Consider the following 6,770-nt stretch of genomic DNA (forward strand, 5'->3'; position numbering starts at 1 on the left):
GTCACTGTCTTCTCTGTCCCTCTCACTTTCTGGCCGTGTCTCTGTCGCTTCCCTTCTGTCCTTGTGGCTCCCTGCCTCTCCATCTTTGTGTTTTATGTCTCGCTATCTCTGTCCCTACGTCCCTTTCCACCCCGTTTCATTAGACGTCTCCGAGCCCTCTGGCACCTTGACGCTTGGGCGCCCCCTTCTGGCTCCATCCTTTGCCCTTCCTGGGCTCCCACGCCCTCCGAGCGCCTAAATTTCCTCTCCCCGCCCGTCTTATGTTCAGATGAGGTAGGAGCGGAAAGGGGCGTCTCTGGGGCTCCAGTCTCCCTCCCATCTCTAGAAGGCAGGGTTCCTGCGTTTCCCGGGACCCACCCTGCCGAAGGCCCGCGCCTGGGAGGAGGGCCTGGAGGGGGCGGCGGGGAGGCAGTGTTGGGGGTAGCAGGGTGGGATTTGGCGTCCTTCCCCGGAATGAGCCGCGGCACAATCTGTCGCTGGGTTTGTTTGCCGAGCTGCCTCCGGAGCGCAGTGGGGCTGGCTCCCGGGGAGCGAAATATCACAAGATGCGGAGACAGACGCTGAGGGGCGGGTGGGCGGCGGGGCTGACTCAGGTGTGTGCTGTCATCGGCTCCTTGGGCCAGCACTCTTCTGAGAGGGGTGGGGGGTGGGACCCTGGGCTCCCAACACAATTGGGGACCCAAAGCTGGGAGGGGTCCCTCCACCCCGGGATGAGCTGCAGGAAAGGGAGGTGCTCCTGTCAATCATCCTTGGCTCCAGTCCTGTCCTTCAGGCCTGGGAGCCCCAAAAGACACCGCAAATGTGGGTGTGCCACAGGCGGTCAAAAATCCCTCTGCTCGTATTCCACTATACAGGCGTCGGTTTCCTATAATTATCTGCTGAATCACCACTTTCCCCTACTAGAACGCCAGCTTTTTGAGGGCAGGAAATTCCTCTTATCCGTCTTCGTGTCCCCAGCAGGTGCTCAATGAACACTGTTGGATGGATGAATGTCGGGTGGGTGGATGGCTCTCTCAGTTTGCAGGAAACATCACAATGCCTTCGGTTTTCCCCGTGGAGCATTCTGATCCCTTGTTCCTCCTCTGCCTAGCCACATTTGCAGCCCCCCGAATTCCCAACCTCTCCTCCAGACAGACAGGGAATTGGAAACAGCTCTCCCTGAAGACCAGAGTCCTCTAAGAAAGTTACTCCCCTCCCCCGTGCCTCAGTTTTCTCAACTGTGCAGTGGAATATACCACCACGCATAAGCTTCAGCTTATCCAGTAAATCTCCAGTCAGTCAAGGTATGAAAAAGTGCTTAGTCAAATGAGGCTCTGACCAGTGTCTGTGGTGGTCACTGTTGCTACTACTCTTTTCGTGGTGATTCTTAAGACCGTTGTCTCAGTAGAATATGTCTGATCGAGTTGAACGTCTGCAGTTAGACGTTTTGAGATCGAAGGGAATAAACTGATGGTAAAATGTAACTGAGGGTTGTGCCTTGAGGGCATCTAGGTCCGTTCCTGGCTAGACTGTTGGCTCGGCTCTGGGAGGGGGCGGGGCGGGGGGGCGTCGTCCTCAGGACTTGCCATAGAGCTGGCCCGCCCTCTGGTGGCTGTAGGTGGATCTGCATCCCCAAGGGAAGCCGAGGCTCCTAGGGAAATGGGCGGTTGAACTGGATTTTCCCTGAGGATTCACCGTGCTGAGGGAGAACTGTGAGGTTTGGCAAGGAGGTCATGTAGAAGAAGCAGGACATTGACAGAACCGAGATAAATCTTAACTTCATCTATGAGTTCCCACTTACGGGACCTGTCTGTTGAGTCCATGGAATTTCCCTGGTTCTTTTCTCCACCTACTTGGTAACTTCACCGTATGACCCTTGGCAGTTGGCATATGAGGTTGGGCGGCTCCATGGTCGGGAGCAAAGGCTTTGCCAGGTTCATGCCCTGGCTCTGCTGCTTACTTAGCTAGATGACCTTGGGCAAGGTGTTCAGTTTTCTCATCTGGAAAATGGGAGAGGGGACAATAGTAGCTCCCAGCTCATCTGGTGGTTTAAGGATTAAATGAGATAAAGCATGAAAGAACCTCACAGCGAGCGTGACCCTATGCCCAATAGACACGAGTCATATTAGTGTTAATTTTCTCGTTTAGACTAATGTCCACCTGAAGAAATAGATGTTTCCGTCTAGGGGCAGAAAGTAAAGCTACGACCTGAGGTCTCAGAAGTCATGAATGGCAGAGCGCTGTCTGGGAGTCAGCCCTTAGTTCTTCCTTCCCACCTGGTTGTGTGTGTGTCTGACCTGCTCCTGCCGTAAACCAGGGCCGCCTGCCCAGCATGATGAAAGCGATCCAGACCTGAATTCAAAGTCTTGCGCTTTAGCTAGGACTCTGCCTCCGAGTGGCTGTGTAATGTGGGCCAGACCTCTCTCCTCTCTGGGCTTCAAGCTCCCCATTATTGAAAGGTATGTTTTGAATCCAATGCCCTTGAAGGTCCCACAAAGCATTGACTTGGTGAATCCTCCTTTCTCTGTGACTCTGGAATCAGAAGCTATGAAAATGAAGTCTCTCAGCTAGATTCCAGCTCTGGGGTTGTGATGTCCCAGAGGAAGACCAGAATTTCTTCCCCAGATTGCTCCCAGTGGCCAGCTGGCCTGATCTTGAGCCTTGATGGTGATCATACACTCTGGAGGGAGGGGAAAGAGCTGTGCCTGGACTTGCCACCCAGAACCTTTGCCCGTGAGCTCCACGTCCTACTCTGCCTGGCCTGATGAGGACGGGGCTGCCTTCAGGTCCTTTCTAAAACAGGGAAGAAAACCTACACTAGATTCATTTAAAGGGCAAAGGTGTCAGAACGTGCTTTCTCCTTCCCTGTTTGGTTTCTGGGGTCTCTGCCCATCTCTATTATTTATAATAATAACTGGCCTTTATTAACTACTTGCTTCATGTCATGAATTTATGTGTATTCGCTCACTTAACATTCAGAGCAGCTCTATGTTGGAGCAGGGGGAAGTCTATTAATATCGCCTTTTTACAGATGGGGATGCAAATTCAGAGACTTTGTACTACTTTTAGATCTGGGCAAGAAGGTCTTGCCCTGGGTTCCTTGCTTTAGAGACCTTTGCTCTGGTCCTCCTGCAGCCAGCACCCTCCATGAGGCAAAAGTCCCTGAGCCCAAGGGGATGTGCTCTGAAAGCCTGCATTCTCCTTTTATTTTTTAAAAAGATTTTATTGAAGTGTAGTTGATTTATAATGTTAGTTTCAGGTGTACAGCAAGGAGATTTAGTTATACATATACATACATATATATAGTTTTTCTTTTCAGATTCTTTTCCGTTACATGTTATTACAAGAAATTGAATGTAGGTCCCTGGGCTATACAGTAGGTCCTTGCTGTATTCTTCTTTTAAGGCTACTCTTTGGGTATCTAGGATTCTGGAATCTCTTGCTCAAATGGCTCTAGGCTACTTCTAGCACCTGAATGGGTGTCTTCTCCCACCTGCCTTCTGCCAGCATGTGTGCCCCTGGGGTGGCTGAGGGGCAGCTGTTTGGAGGGCATGTGGGTGGAGCTTGCACACGTGGGTGGGATATTCCCACATGTGTACATGAGGCCCCTTGTTTGGGACAGAGCTGTGTTTGGGAAGAGAGGAGGAGATGGCTGGATTTCTACATAGAACTCCAAGAAGTTGGATCATCCTAGATTTGAACTAGCCTTCCAACATCAGGTTCCTCTGAAGAACACTGAAGAGATACGTCGGTGTGGCAGGAGGCTAGGGGTACCTTGTGGGCAGGGGTTGCCAGGCGTGGACTGGTGGCGTGAGGCGGACCCTCTCAGCCTGTGGTACCAGAGCCTCTCTTGGCGTTCCGGCCTGCCTCTGCAGATGTTAAGGGCAGCTGGACCAAGAGGTCACCTGGCTGCATCAAAGGTGACATGGCTAGGAAGCTATGGAGCCAAGACTCTGAATCCAGGAACGTGTGATTTTTCCCTTCTTTCATGAAGTTCCATGCTCGTCTTGACCAAAAGTCAGAATTTTGGCTCCCTGGAGGTCTATTGGTTAGAAAGTGGGATCCCATTGTATCTGTTGCAGTGCCCTTCCTGGCAAAGAGAGCCTCCCTCTCTCACTAGACTATGAACTCCCGGAGTGCAAGGTCCATGTCTCCTTTGACTTATTTGTTTCGTGTACCTGGCACAGCCTGACCATGTTGCTGACCTGTTGGACCCCTCCCCACCCCACCCTTGTCTAGCGAGGAAGATGCTAATTGAACAATCATGGTGCAAGGCGCTACTGGTCATGCTGATATGCAGCAATGGGTGAAAAGCCTGGGCTGGAGAGTGGGTGTGGGGAAGTATTTGGAAGCCCTGGGGGTGGCTACGAGACTAGTTGCCTTACACCTTTAGCCTGGGAACCCATATTCTAGGGCGAAAGACTCTAACGAGTCCCCTTCCTTGTTGCATTGATTTTCTAACCCCTCCCCCACCTCCTTGGAGACACCAGGTGAGCAAGGGTGCTTAGCGCTTCCCCTCACTGTGGGATCCTCCATGGACAACATTTTTCTTATCTACACAGTGAATGAACAGGAGACAGTAATCCCATTCCCCTCCAATTCTGTGTGCTGAAGCCACTGAATTTGCAAGGGAGCATGAGGGGCATTGTTGGAGTCAGTACAAATAGCCACAAGTACACGGGACATGGACCCCCTGCCATTCCCACCCCCACTGCACAGTTCAGAGCCCCTCTACAGGATCGAGCCCAGAAGCCTACTGACAGATTTCTCTGTCTCTCAGCCCCTTTCCTCAGTTCATCTCAAAGTTAATCTTCCCAAGGTGTAGTTTTGATCACTCACCCTCCTGCTCAGAAGCCTCCCATTGCCAAATCTGGCTGGCAGATGATGAATATTTATCGACTGTGGAGTGCTCATTCGGATGGATAAGAAAGGCCTGCAGACGTCGGCAGATAAACAGGTGAAGGATGTGGATCACTCCTTCACCCAAGAGGGCAAGTAGAGAGTAAACAGATACCCTGAAAATAGTTCAACTGGTTAGTGATCAAAGAGATGCAAATGAAAGCAGGATGGAGATAGTGTTTCAGACTTATTAAATTAGCAGAATCTACAAACACCATCGCCCTGTACTGGCAAGGCTGGATGACGTCTGTGCTCTTCCATCTCTGGGAGCAGTGTGCACAGCTCAGGAAAACCACCTAGTACAAGGGAACCAGGGCCTTGAAAATATTATTACCTCTTGCCCCGTTAATCTCACTTCTGGGAACTGATCTTAAGAACAGAATTCTACAGAAGAAAAAAGCTCCAGGCATGCCCTTGGCATTATCCTCCTATAGTTCTCCAGGCAGTGAGATGGTTAAGATAAACCATGGCTAATCTAGTCAATGCAATATGATGCTGCCACAGAAATGATAATTACAAAGACCAAGCAGAAGTGTAGAAACTGTTTCTAATATCATGTTTGTTGCAGGATGCAAAATTTGCATGAACATTGTGATTACAACCACGAGCAGTAAGTATTCGGGCTGACAAAGTCCAGAGGAGAATATGCAAAGATAAAAATCATTCAAGGTTGGGGAAATGAGTGGTTTTCCTTTTTTGTTTAAGAATCTTCTTTGTTAATGTTAAAATATTTTCTCGACAGAATGGAAGCTATAAAATATACAACTTCTTTTATTGCTGTTAGGGTACAATCAAAACTCATTAGCCTGTACTCATTGTAATGATCAAATATTAAATATTAATAATTAACTTTAAAATGTGAAGTAATAGTTAAATAATTTGAAAAAAAAATAATGATCACACTTGTTAGTTGTTTACTAGATTCCAGGCAGTGAGGTGAATGAGTTGTGCATATGAGTTCGTGGATTGTTACCACAACCCTGTCAGCCAAAACTAATCTTATCCCCATTTTTTTTTTTTTCTGGGAGGCAGTTAATTAGGTTTACTTATTTATTTATTTTTTTCATGGAGGTACTAAGGATTGAACCCAGGACCTTGTGCATGTTAGGCAGGTACTCTACGGCTCAAGCTATACCCTCCCCCTCATCTTACCCCCATTTTACAGAATAGGAACCTGAGATCATGCCAGGTTAGCCCACCTGCCTCAGTTTATGCTTCAGCCCAGGCTGTCTGATTCCACAACTTGTGGTGACTTCCATCATGGGCTTTGGGTGTCCATGTTTAAGGAACTTCCATCATTAATGTATCACCAGCATGATTTTGGGGGGAAAACTGTGGTTCGCACACCATGTATGATGATTTACTTGATTTTAAAATTTAAATCAACTCAATTTTTAAACTTTCTCATGCCTATGCTAATATTATCCTAAGGAAGAATCCTCAGGGAATCATCTGTTCAATGTGTTGGTTGTATTTTTCAACGTACAATAAAATTTAAAAAGAACATTAATAGTGTTTAAAAAAATCACTGAAGATCATCTTTTTTTGCAGCCAATAAAAATTATGTATGTATATATTTTTTGCTGAATTTGCCAAGTGTGTGTTTTTTTCATTTGTTTGTTTTTTAATTGAAATATAGTCAGTTCATAATGTGTCAGTTTCTGGTGTACAGCATAATGTTTCAGTCATACATATACATACATAGAGGCGTTTTCATATTCTTTTCCATTATAGGTTACTACAGGATACCGAATATATTTCCCTGTGCTCTACAGAAGAAACTTGTTGTATATCTATTTTATATATAGTAGTTAGTTATCTGCAAATCTTGTGCTCCCAATTTATCCCTTCCCACTCCCTTTCCCCCCGGTAACCATAAGTTTGTCTTCTCT

This window comes from Camelus dromedarius, chromosome 12, assembly GCF_036321535.1.
Source record: "Camelus dromedarius isolate mCamDro1 chromosome 12, mCamDro1.pat, whole genome shotgun sequence".
In the NCBI taxonomy this organism is placed as follows: Eukaryota; Metazoa; Chordata; class Mammalia; order Artiodactyla; family Camelidae; genus Camelus; species Camelus dromedarius.